Raw genomic sequence first — 14,686 nt, 5'->3', positions numbered from 1 at the left:
CCAGTCAAGGCATTTTCTGGTCCCCAGGAATATATCTATACAGCTACAGTATGGTGAAATATATCCAAAATCAGTGGTGTAACTAGATGTTACAGGGCCCCATTGAAAATTCAGTTCATTGGTAAATTGACCTACTCTAACAAAATATATTGAAATTATGTATTACAAATTGTGCACTGCCCAAACCTTTTTTACTTTTTGCCCAACAATTTGTGTCTCTCCATGTTAACCACCCACTATTGTGTCTCATACCACATGACACTTGTGTTTCTATTGTGGTGTTTTGTGTCGTCTAGTAAATACAGATGCTGAAATACATGGCCCACAGTAATGGCAAACATACCTTTCACCAGTTTATTAAAATGAAAATATTAGAGCTCTAGGATAGATGGCTACTTGCAAATATCAAACTAAAAGATGCCCTGACATACCCTTGCAGAGCAACTCATATGTAATATTCCATTTCTGTGAAACTCATGTGTAACTAAATGTAAGGCTTCTCATGCCCAAAAGTGACATTAAAATTGAAGTGATTGTTTTCTCTACATTACAGAACATGGGCATCATGGCTGAAAAGTAGGTTATTTCAGCCAGAGTTGCTGGTGACTCTCTGTCAGACTTCCATGCCAATGTGGATAATGAAATCTATATATATATATATATATATATATATATATATATATATATATATATATATATATATATATATATATATATATATATATGTTGTACCTTGTCCGTCATCCAAACCAAGCTGCATGAATACATATTGGTGGCAAAACAGTCTGGGTTAATTTAATGTTTAAATGATTTTTAGCATACTTCAGGTATGGATATCCAATTTACAAAAAACACCCCTTATCCAGAAAACCTCAGACCCCAAGCTTCCCAAATAATAGATCCTATGTCTGTACTTTAGTTTGGCCTTATCATTTACTGCTTCTGGGGACTAACTAGGCTCACTGGGTATAGCGTTTACTGTACCTACAAACAGTGTTGGACTGGGATGCCAGGGGCCCACCAAAAAGCCTTAGACCTTGGGCCCACCAGAAAACCTTAGACAGTGGACCTTTCCAAACTATTATTTCTACCCTACTCACTCAACCTCTTTATTCTCATAGTCTTTTATATACTTACAATATTCTCCCATTATTAAGCATTTTTCACCATAAAGAAATTGGGAATGACCATGAAATAAGCCAAATGTTTAGAAACAAGAGGGTCCCACTAACACCTGGGCCCACCGGGAGTTTTCCTGGTATCCCGGTGGGCCAGTCTGACACTGCCTACAAATACTAGGACTTGTACTGTTCATTGGCACTATTACACGTGCACATTCTTTGTCATATTTTTGTTTTTTTGCTTATTTTAGCATTACAGAGCTTTGCTAAAAATGTTCAATTAAAAATCAAGTTATAACAATAAATAAATGATAGAAGATGCCACTGGACACATATCTGTCTGTTGGATGAGTGAAGTAGAGCTCTCGGTGCACCATCTCTCTCTGAATGAAGTATTTTGTGCATCTCTGCTGCCTTCTGAAGCCTACTGACTGAAGGGTAAAATGGCAATTGTTTCCTTTGGAAAATACATCTCTCTCACCTACTATTTCATCTTCTTATTAAAGGAGAAGGAAAGGTAAATTACAAATAAAGTTTCTACAAAGTGGAATTGTTGCACTATATGTTTTTCCATGTTTCTGCAATCCCAGATCGTTGTAAACATTTTTGTCAAATACATAGAATAAAAACGCCATTCCTCTCGGTATCTCAATACTCTCTAAAAGTGCTCGCACATGCAAAGTATAAATTTTGTAAGCCCTGCGCATGCGTAACAGAGCCTTTACTTCCCCCATGCGATTAGCACCCGGAGATGCAGCAGAGAGACACGCAGCAGAGAGATGCCTTGTTTGTGCCTTGAGCTGTATGTGTGATGCGATCATGGGGGAGGACTCAATTTAGCGCATTTCCAACAGGGAGACAAAGGACGTGATGTGCACGCTGCCAACATGGCGGCCGCAAAGACTGTAAAGTGGGAAAACTTCAACTCCGTGGTATGAGTGCGGTTCAGGAGGGTGGAGCCCAAGCAACAATTACAAATAGGTTTTGAAAATTACCTTTCCTTCTCCTTTAAGCTGTGATGATGCCCCACTTATATTTAATGCCAGGAAACTACACTTATAAAAGGAAGATGATACTGTTTCCATGCACTATTTTAACCGTTTCAGGAGAGGTGCACTGGGAAATAATAACTTTGTAAATCCAAACAAATATTTGACTATTTTACCTGATTCTATGGTCATTAGAGGACATTGTATAACAGGAGTCTGTGAACGATGTGCTGCTTGCTGTATATGTGAAATCAGTGTCACACAGGGGCAGATTTATCAAGGGTCGAATTTCGAAGTAGAAAATGCTTCGAAATTCGACCATCGAAGTCGAAGTATTTTTATATCGAATTTGGCCATTTGCGGTCGAAGTAAAATCGTTCGATCGAACGATTTTTCTTCGACTTCAAAAAACGTAGAAAAATGCTCTAGAAGGTCCCCATAGGCTAACATAGCACTTCAGCAGGTTTAATTTGGCGAAGTATTGATGTCAAGGTTTTTTAAAGAGACAGTACTTCGATTATCGAATGGTCGAATAGTCAAAGTATTTGAGTCGAAGTCGTAGTAGCCTAGTCGATGGCGAAGTATCCAAAAAAATTACTTTGAATTTACTTCGACCCTTGATAAATCTGCCCCTAAGTGTTCCCTAATGACACTATCTGAAATCAGTGTCATTAGGAAACACTTGATTCCCATTGACTTGTAAATTGTATTATCAGTGGCAGGAAAAGGGTTAAACTACAGATCTGATGAGCAACAACATAGAATCTTTTGTGCAAACATAGCTAGAACATAAAAGCTCCCAAAAGTATTAGGGGGTCACAAGTGGGTTACTTTATGCATATGACTTTCTTGTTATCAGTGTGCTCATTCCTAATTACAGCAATAAACCCACACAGTGGAAACAACAGAGTTGCAGTTTAACATCACATTGGACTTTCCTGATATATATACAGTATAGAGAGAGAATATCTAAAAATTGTTGCACAGTTACAACCTGTTCTTCCTAAAGGGAGCCTATGTTGGTGTGCTTTAAAATTCCATTAAAACCATGTTCCAAAAAAAAGTGTATTTCAGAGTATATTATAGTGATACTTCCCTGTGCCTACAGCGTTTCCTGAAGTAGAAAACTCTTATGAAGCTGCTGCCCCCTTGTGGGTAGTTTGTTTAGTAGAAAAACAGAAGCCAGTTGCTGCGTGTCTAGTTTTTTGCTTGTAGATGAGAACTAGACACACAATGGCACTTCAATGGTGCAAAAAAACAGCTCTCTTTATATGTTCACCTATGTGATTGGCAGGACTTTCCAGATTGTCCCAAATTCATTAAAAGTTAATATTTAAAAAATATTTTAGGTGTAATTTTAATGTGTCTTACAAACTAGATATACGCAGTGAGAGCTTGTTAATATGATGCCAGATCTGACTTTATGGTGTTATTATCACTTAAACATTTTTTTAGAATAGACTTACTGTTTGGGTCATTTCCCCCCAAAGGGTTTGATTTTCTAAACACTCATAAATGTGCTTTTGCTGTGATGCATAACAAATTACAGGAAAAAAACCACAAACTGTTTTCATGATCATGAATGTTGACTGTGATTTTTTAAAAATTAAAAGAAAAAATAAAAGTTACTTCACTGCCGAAACACCATAGAGATTAATGGAGAGTGTACCTTCAGCATTCAAGCACATTTATAACTGAGATTTTATGCTAGTCCCATTTTTGCAGATTGCTAAAGAATGAATATATGAATGAAATATGTGATTTGTGTTTTTTACCACTACAATTCAATTGTAATTATAATTGTGCATATGTGGGGTTTTTTTCAAAATCTTGTTCTTCTAAATTATGTGCAAAATAGGAATACATGGTGGTGGGCAGATGATGGAAGCCAGTGTTGACCACTCCCTGTTTTTAAACCACACCCTTTTTAAGACACATGTTACCCACAAGAACTTTTAAGAACCATCTCCACATTAATGGTGGTAGCACTATTACTATACTAGTAACAAACCCCCAGAACAAACTCTTTTCTGCCTGAGGTCCCACAGGTAGCAAAGGGCAGGCAGAGTGTGGCTCACACAGGGAGAATATAGCAGACAGAGTATGGCACACACAGAGAGCATAGGGCAGGAAGAGTATGACACACACAGGGAGCATAGGGCAGGCAGAGTATGGCACACACAAGGAGCATAGGGCAGGAAGAGTATGGCAAACACAGGGAGCATAGAGCAGGAAGAGTATGGCACACACATGGAGCATAAGGCTGGAAGAGTATGGCACACACAGGGAGCATAGGGCAGGAGGAGTATGGCACACACGAGGAGCATATGGCAGGAAGAGCATGGCACACACAGGGAGCATAGGGCAGGCATAGAGCAGGAAGAGTATGGCACACACAAGGAGCATAGGGCAGGAAGAGTATGGCACACACAGGGAGCATAGGGCAGGAAGAGTATGACACACACAGGGAGCATAGGGCAGGCAGAGTATGGCACACACAAGGAGCATAGGGCAGGAAGAGTATGGCAAACAGAGGGAGCATAGGGCAGGCAGAGTATGGCACACACAAGGAGCATAGGGCAGGAAGAGTATGGCACACACATGGAGCATAAGGCTGGAAGAGTATGGCACACACAGGGAGCATAGGGCAGGAGGAGTATGGCACACACGAGGAGCATAGGGCAGGAAGAGTACGGCACACACAGGGAGCATAGGGCAGGCATAGAGCAGGAAGAGTATGGCACACACAAGGAGCATAGGGCAGGAAGAGTATGGCACACACAGGGAGCATAGGGGCATAGGGGAAGAGTATGGCAAACACAGGGAGCATAGGGCAGGAAGAGTATGGCACACACATGGAGCATAGGGCAGGAAGAGTATGGCACACCCTCTTGCATTGATTACTGTTGAACTCTGGACATCCTACATACAGAGCAGTTTGCAAGTTTTTGCACTCGGAGTGCACACAGTTGTTCATATTGGCGTTATGATTAAATTTAATGGGGCAAAAAGAAAAATGTAAAAACACTTAAAGTAATTCAGAATGTTAAGACCTATTAAAAATATTAACATGGACAATATAAGTTACAAGCACTCTAAGCATCTTTTATAAATTATTCCCAGCTTGTTAAAACAGTATAACTAAGGTAGCAACATTGAATGCATGCCAGGCATCTTGGTGTAATTGTAGGATGAGGGAATCTGACACACCATGGAATTCAGGATAGACCTTGTCCCCTTAGTGTTATGCAAAAACATACAGTATTTTATTAGTCATCATCCAGCTTGCAAATTCACTAATTGTGTAGTCTGTAGACTATATAATACAGGTATGAAATGTGCTATCTAAAAACCCATTTCCAGAAAGCTCTGAATTACAAGTAGGCCATCTACTATAGACTCCATTTTAATCAAATAATTCAGTTTTTTTTTAAAAAAATTATTTCCTTTTTCACTGTAATAATAAAACAGTACCTTGTACTTGATCCAAACTAAGATATAATGAATCCTCACTGGAAGCAAAATCAGGGTTTATTTAATGTTTATATGATTTTCTAGTAGACAAAATGTGTAAAGATCCAAATTACAGAAAGATCCATTATCTGGATCTGGAGCATTCTGGATAATTGGTCCCATACCTATACCAGAAAAAGTCCAAATCTAGGTAAGCAGTGGGAGCACTCACCGATCACTGGCTCAGCTTGTGCTGCACATCCGACCGTGGTCCCATCGGTAAAAGTACAACGTCCAATTCATGCATAGATGGAGCACCAAGATGGCCAAAAATCGATTAAAAACTTTGATTTTTATTTCATCATGTTAAAACAATCAACAGACAGCATGCCCTTGCAATCCCCTGGGCCATGTGCTCAACGCGTTTCGTGACAACCCGTCACTTCCTCAGGAGCTCCTGAGGAAGTGACGGGTTGTCACGAAACGCGTTGAGCACATGGCCCAGGGGATTGCAAGGGCATGCTGTCTGTTGATTGTTTTAACATGATGAAATAAAAATCAAAGTTTTTAATCGATTTTTGGCCATCTTGGTGCTCCATCTATGCATGAATTGGACGCTATACCAGAAAAACAACCACTGAGACATGAGACAAATGCTAGGTCAGGAACAGGCCAAGGTCAGAACCAGAAAATCACAAGAATTCAGGAACCCGGTACCGAGGAACAAGCAAGCTTGACTTACAACGGGGGAAAGTGCAGAGCGAGGGTTTTTATAGCCACACTGATGGAAAACTATGAGCACCTGTGGCCACATTGACCACTGGTGAATTCACAATGCCTGCCTGGAAACCGAAGGTGACCTAAGCATAAACTGCCTGAATGGGCAGTGACAAGTAGGCTGCACAGAAGACAGCAGGTCACCAGTTCAAATCCAGGTAGGATGTGACAACAACTACTTAAGTTTTCAAAGCCAGTATACCAAAGGCGGCAATACATTGACAGATATCAGGCATTATTTTGGTCTCATTTGATCAACCTGTCCTTGTATAGGACCAAAGCAAATCTTTCCTTATCTATATTTGATAGAACCCATTTGATAACTATTGGGCCAGATGGAAAGTATGGTTAGCTTAGAACTGCAGTGGGTCACACCATGCGTATATTCTACTGTCTACGGGTCTATAAACAGCCCTCAGCAGATCTTTCTCACAATTCAAGCACTGGTATTTGATTTTCAGTGGGACAATCATGGTCCAAATAAAGTTGCATTTACAGACCACTTCAGAGCTCCCATATGCATTCTGTCCATATGCAGTTGCACACCAGCAATAGTACTAATCTTAGACAGCAGCCAAAAGTGATTCATAATTTTTACCCCTTCAATAAGGGGTAATGTCATTGAGGCTTGACATTCCTCCTAATTTAAATCCCATATGAAGTATTTATCTTGAATTATAGAAGTTACATCCAATCCATTGAGCTCTGAATATTTGAAGCAAAGAGACAAAAACAAGCTTTCCACTGACAACTTTGATAAGTCACAACTGAAATTGCCTAGTTTTCATTTTCCAGTACAGCCATAATTTGTTTAGTACATGGACTTTTTACAGTTAAATGGTTGTTGTACGCAAAGTAAAAACTGGTAAACATTACGCCACAAGAAAGGTTATATTAAAACGATAAGCTTAGCAAAATTTTAAATTGATATGTCACTTTCCCTACCGGAATTCATAATAGCATGTCATCAAAAAGTTAGCATGAAGTATGGGTATAGTATGTATATGTATTTGTATAACGCTCTTCCGAAAATATTGTGTGGGCTGCTAGTCACTTCAGTACGATGAGTCAGTGAACAGTAATGCCTCACCTCATACACAACTTTCACTGCTTCTTCCTTCTTCAGTAATTTGCTTATCAGCCTATGATGAGAGAATCCTCCACTGAGAATGGATGAGCAGTCTTTTTTATTCATCAATCAGTTTCTGCACATTACATTTCATTTAATCATTGATCATAATGTTGGGGAAATTCAGTTCCCAGAGAACACTTGAGGTGAAAGACAAAGTTGGAGCAAATGTAATAATTTTATTGCATACACTACACAAACTCTAAAATTTGTAATCGCTATCCTACTGTTGTGTGAGGGGTAAAGGGTTCACAAAATATTTGCTACATTTGCGCTAAGGCAACATTTTTGCAATGTAAACATTTATTCATATTGCAACCAATTTTTCCGTTATCAACCTATATTACATTCTCCAAAAGAGTTCTGAGAACCTTAAACAAAGGAATGGAAGTTTTTATAGACTTGTAAAAAGGGAGTTATTGGTGGGAGAGCATAGACATATTGCTCCACAATACATAAAAACAAAGAACTGCTCTTACTGTCAAGCAGGTGATCTGCCCTCAAGGCCAGGGTGTTAGTGACCAAGGCTAGCTTGGGAACACAATCCATCCAAGTTGGGGGGGGGGGCTCCTGTGGGAATCTGAATACACAGAATATTATTCTCTCTTAATAACATACTGGATGTGAGTTTGTACTTCATTAACATGAACATCTGCTACATCTAAAGAAACTGCAACATACAACCACTGGTTTCTATTGGGAATGACTGAAAGCTATGCCCAGCAAAACAAATGTGGGCTTCTTAGCTTTTAAAACACACCAAAATTTCTTTTGCAGAGAGAGATCATGGTGTACAATTCACATTTACTATACAAATGTAACATTTAAACAAGCCAATTAGCAAAAAGACTAAAGGGGTCATTTACCTATGTGAAGGCCTTGTGCAAAGTCGGGTGTATTTTTTGTACACTTTGATACTAATTTTCTCAGACTTGCCATGGGTCTCTGCTCTCCACTTTGGAGTCTGGCAGCGTGGTATTCAAGAGAGGCGGGAGTGGAGAATTTTTTTTTATCCAGTGCTGCCTGAATGAGGCACTAAGGGGTGCGCTCTTGCACCCATTAGTTCTTTTGCATTTCTTTTCCAGGTCTTTGTAAATAGCCTGTTCTTGAGTTGCATCTTGGAAAAAGCAGCAATACTTTGAAAACTTCAATGAAGGTTATTGCCAAGCAACTTCTACCTTTAGTTGGCTAAATGAGTGGGAAGCCTTAATAGTATACATTGTATGGATTTTATTACTAATTTGTTAAATCTATTTTTTGTTTTAATTTGAAAGTGTGTAATACATTCACTACAATACATATTTAAGGGGAAAAAATTAATATGAATATACTACTACTGAGTAACATAGCAGGAAACCTAAGTGGGGAGTGGGTGTTACACAATAACCAACTCACTGCTAAACTAATGGAAACTGATGAATGAGGCATGTTCAATAAAAATATCCCACCAGTTGCAGTAGAATTCCAGTATTTTATTAAGTCTTTAAGATTTGCAACTGGGGAACCTAACCACAGAACTCCTATGACTAATCATAGAAACTATTGCAAAGATCAGTAAAATCCACCCGTTAAATTACACAACTTCCATTTCAATCAATATATTGCCAGCTGGTAACCAACCACAGCAGGTTTAGCATTATGCACAGTCTATGTAAAATAGAATTATTATCCTATTGCACAATCATTTTTCAAAGAAACTACCACCTTAAAGAATATAAATGAGGTTGTGAAGTATATTATAATAATCTGATGTAAGACATGTTTGGAGCTCCACACCTGGAAATGTAAAGCCTTCATATTTCATATGTCTGAAATATTTAGCTTGAGGATTGCCCACCTACATGTATATTTCAGTCATAGTCATTACAACTTCATAAGTATTAAGAGATGGGTGATGATGTCACAGTTAGAAATGGGTATAAATAAACAGTATACAAATAAAGAAGAAGCACTAAAGAGTAGCACTCAGATCTGTAAAAGGAGTAAAGCTGGCCATAGATGTTGAGATTTTTAAAAGATCCGATCATCATTGTGAGACCGCGATTATCTTGGAACGATCGTCCATCAACTAAAAATACCAATTTGCCAGGAAAACAAAGGGGAGCTGCCTGCTTGGCCCTGCAAACATAGACAGATTGCACTGGGACCGACAAAGATTTTTTTTTAACCTGGCCGATCAATTTCCTGACAGATGTCGGGCGAAAAATCGTAAGATGTTCGATCGTTCGAATCCCACTAACCGCACGATAATTTCGAAGGGTTGGTCGGACTTCGCTAAAATTGGTTGTTCGGCAAGAGAAATCTTTGCATCTATGGGGACCTTAAGTGTCGGACTGGGGGCCTACCACAATCCCCCAGCCCCCCGCCACAGACGCAATGCCCCCTCCAGCCCCCCTGCTTGATTAGCAACCATCCTCCGGCTCCCCGTGCCTATCTTCTTTCTCTTGCGACCGTGCCAGGGACAGAGGTCGGAAGCCGCGCCAAAGGCTTCACGCAGGGATCGGGTTTGGGCTGGGTGCCAACTGGGTCCAACCCTGAAAAGAAGAGCCAAACAAATGTTTTGCAGTTGGTGAACACACCATAGCTCACACCCTAACCCCAATAAATAATTGATAGCAGAAGATGCACGTATAACTAAAATCTGGTATGATAACATCATGAGAAGGGGCCATTGGGGATACTGGCCGCAATCATAACAAAGTTCTTTAGTGGATACAATCTTGGTTGGTTAACCCATACAACTGGAAATCACAATACAGGTAATTTACTTATGGAGGAGCAGGGTACAAAGTGCGAATAACAGACACATTGATCTAATACTTGCAGTAGAAACAGAGATAGGTGTTTTTTCTCATATCCCTTGTTACCATTTCTATACACAATTTTTAATTTTGAATCCTAAATATTTTTACGACATGCACTGAATAGCAGCTTTCCTTTTAATGAGTCTATAAGCTTTAAGTACAAAGCATTGCACAGTGTGTGACCCATAGACACATCTGTATGTGACCAGAACAGTACAGTTGGCAGAATGCCCATTCCACAAAGAAACTGGCCTCCAATTCGCCCATCACTACTGGTGTGTACAGGAGAGTTCTAGATAGTTGTCAGGCAACCAGCTTATGTATTTTTTAGGTATTGGTCTTGTTCCCGAGAAAAAATGCTTTTTACTACAACAATAGTAAGGAGAGTTTAACACTTAAATTGGCAGCCATAGGCCAATTTTGGGCCTGATATCGATAGGGAGGACCCATCTGGAGCCCCCAAACATGAGCAGATAAGCTGCCACATATGCGTGATGAGTGATATCCCTGCAGTGTTCTTTTGGTGTGCTACCACCATTAATGTGGTAGCACACATATATTGAAAGTTCTTGTGGTAACATGGGTGTGGCTTAAAACCAGGGAGTGGTCCTCACTGGCTTCCATTACCAGACCTCCACCATGTAGGACAGAAAAATTCTGGCCCTCTGTACCACAGAAGTTGGACAGCACTGCTGTAAATGATTAATGAGAAAATAAACTCTACAAATGATTCCTATTACACTTGTATCTTACAGTCCCATCACTGTATTTCATTACAAGGTAAACTGGTTGAGGCAGGAGAGGAAACCATACTGTGCAAAGTGAAACTAGCTGGCAGTTAGGAATAATTGTCCGTTCTTGGTACTGCTATGTCAGCTTTGCAAATTTTTTCTTGCCCTTTATGCAAATGAAAAGTCATTCAGCATATGGAATCTTGCAAGTCAGTATCTGTTGTGATTATACCAGGAAAAAAGAGCTGCAGACAATAATGATAACATCAAGGTGCGTATCCTGTGCTGTTTCCATTTTGTGGCCAACCAACTTCATCAGCAATGTCTGAAAGGACTCCCTAGCACATTATTACTGTGCAAATAAAGGACTCACAGTCATACACTGAAAGTGAACAATATAAATGTGGGTTGAATCATAGTCATAGTCTTTTTCCTGTCAGAAATAATGAAAGTGAGTCACTCCGAAAGGATGATATATCTGCTCTAAAATCAATGAAACAGTTTTGATTTTTATATAGAAAACAAACAAAAAAACATATTGTTAATGTTTCATAAACAAACCCTTTTGTAACTTAATTCAGTCTATATTCTGTGTTATTATATTCTTCCTTAAAAGGAAACTATAACAAAAAATCTAATTTAAATGTTCTAAAAACAATCAATTAATAATTATGTACTGTTCTGAAAAAATCAAGTTTATCTTCACTATTGCTCCCTCTGCGTCTGTTTCTCTCCATTCTCTCTTCATGCAGGAGTTAGGAGTCTGATTTTTATTGACAGATAGATCTACTATATCTTTGGGGTGGTTCCCATTCCTAGTAGATTTACAGTTAGGTCCATAAATATTTGGACAGTCAACTTTTTTTCTAATTTTGGTTCTGTAAATTACCACAATGAATTCTAAATGAAACAACTCAGATGCAGTTGAACTGTAGACTTTCAGCTTTAATTCAGTTGGTTGAACAAAAAGATTGCATAAAAATGTGAGGAACTAAAGCCTTATTTAACACAATCACAATTTCAGGGGTTCAAAAGTAATTGGACTCAAAGGCTATTTCATGGGCAGATGTGGGCAATTCCTTTGTTATGTCATTATCAATGAAGCAGATAAAAGCCCTGGAGTTGATTTGAGGAGGGGGGTGCTTGTATGTGGAGGATTTTGAAGATTTTTTGTCTGTCCAAATATTTATGGACCTAACTGTATTATATCTAACTCAAATAATTGATTCCAGCTCAAACAGAATCTAACTTGCTTTGGCACAAATTCTACATGTAGAGAAACAGGATTTGTGGAGATTAAAAGAGTGAGCTCTAATACATCTTCTAGGCAAAAAGAGTCCCCCTAATATATTAGAAACAGTGTTGTATATTAGGTATAGTGTCCTGTATAAATCTCAAAGGGAGGACCAGAGCACCATTCTTGATGAAAGAATGCAGGCAACGGATGCTTTGGACAGAGAATCATCTCAGTCAAATCAGAGTTGTACACATCAAAGGGTCCGAGAATGTTCAAGCAGGCAAACTCAGCAGGCAGACAATGAAGCAGTGCAAATGGGAACTCAGTTCTCAAGTTTTTCAGGAGATCAATCAGAAATGGGGAGTTCCATCAATATAAATACAAAAAAGGGGGGGGTTGTGGGTGCACACCTAAGGCTAAATTTTAATACATTTAGATACAATGAAAGTGGGGTTTACCTTGACGTGGTATGGTGGCTTAACAATTTTTTGATCATAATTTTGTAACAAAAAAACCCTGTTTTTAAAATACATGCACTTTCATATTTATTGAATTACTTATACAGGGCATCAGGGAATGTGCATTGATTGACTGGCCGGATCAGTAGCACTTCCATTGTATCTAAATGTATTAAAATTTTGCCTTAGGTGTGCACCCACAACCCCACCTTTTTTGAGTTCCATCAATGGCTTCCAGATCCAACAGGAAAGTCCCGTGGTTTTGTTCTCTAATGAAGTCAGACAATCTGGATTTTGTAGATGCAATGACTGTACCATGGAAGTTTTGTCTCTGTTACATATTCTCTCTTCTTCCCATGATTCCCAGGGTTCTTCAGAAAATCAGGCAATACAAGCCAGTCGTTATTTTAATTTAATTGTCTGATTTTGGCCAAGAATAGCTTTGTTTATCGACCTAATTTTCCTTCTTTTGGAAACTACCCTCAAGACCAGACCTTCCTGTTCAGGGGCACATGCAACACCTGTATTCAACAAAATAATGTCTAGCAGGTTGGAATTGTTGACCTCTTCTGTATTTTAGAAAATCATCTACTGTACCTCTAAAATTTATGGTAGAGTGTTTTCCAACAATGGGCTACGGAAAATAATCTTATAACCCAAGAGGTGTTCAGTGTCTCTCAAATTTTACAGTTCCTACAGGACAGGAATTAGCTTAGTTGTTATAGTTACTGCTGTATATACAGTCATGTGAAACAGTTTGGGAACCCCCTCAACCTGCATAATAATTTACTCCACTTTCAACAAAAAAGAACAGTGGTATGTCTTTCATTTCCCAGGAGTACTAAGGTGGTTTCTGAAACAGTATTCAGTTGTATGAAATTAAATCAAATGTGAAAAACTGGCTGTGCAAAAATTTGGGTACCCTTGTAATTTTGCTAATGTATTTAAGATGGCCAATTGCAAGTTGTGCTTCTGTTTGACTCTCCTCTGAAGAGTTATAGCATGGGATCCTCAAAATAGCTCTCAAAAGATCTGAAAACAAAGTTTGTTCTGTATCATGGTTTAGGGGAAGGCTAAAAAAAAAAAGCTATCTCAGAGGTTTAAACTGTCAGTTTAAACTGTAAGGAATGTAATCAGGAAATGGAAGGCCACAGGCACAGTTGCTGTAAAACCCAGGTCTAGCAGGCCAAGAAAAATACAGGAGTGGCATATGCAGAGGATTGTGAGAATGATTACAGACAACCCAAAAATCACCTCCAAAGACCTGCAAGAGCATCTTGCTGCAGATGGTGTATCTGTATATTGTTCTATAATTCAGCGCAATTTGTACAAAGAACATCTGTATGGCAGGGTGTTGAGAAAGAAGCCCTTTCTGCACTCACGCTACAAACAGAGTCACTTGTTGTATGCAAAAGCTCATTTAGACAAGCCACAGTCATTTTGGAACACAGTGCTTTGGACTTATGAGACAAAAATTGAGTTATTTGGTCATAACAATAAGAAGAACACGGCATTCCAAGAAAAACACCTGCTACCTACTGTCAGATTTGGTGGAGGCTCCATCATGCTGTGGGTCTGTGGGGCTGTGTGGCTAGTTCAGTGACTGGGGCCCTTGTTAAAGTCAAGGGTCGGATGAATTCAACCCAATATCAATAAATTCTTCAGGATAATGTTCAAGCATCAGTCACAAAGTTGAAGTTACGCAGGGGTTGGATATTCCAACAAGACAATGACCCTAAACAGACTTCGAAATCTACAAAGGCATTTATGCAGAGGGAGAAGTACAATATGTTGGAATGGCCGTCACAGTCCCCTGAACTGGAGAGATTTTATATGGACGGATGTTCAAAAATACCACCATCCAGAATCCATTCATCAAATGCGGCGTCTAGAGGCTGTTACATTTGCAAAAGGAGGCTCAACTAAGTATTGATGTAATATCTCTGTTGGGGTGCCCAAATGTATGCACCTGTCTTATTTTGTTATG

This window comes from Xenopus laevis, chromosome 2L (genome assembly GCF_017654675.1).
Source record: "Xenopus laevis strain J_2021 chromosome 2L, Xenopus_laevis_v10.1, whole genome shotgun sequence".
Taxonomy (NCBI): Eukaryota; Metazoa; Chordata; class Amphibia; order Anura; family Pipidae; genus Xenopus; species Xenopus laevis.
This window is presented reverse-complemented; position numbering follows the sequence as displayed.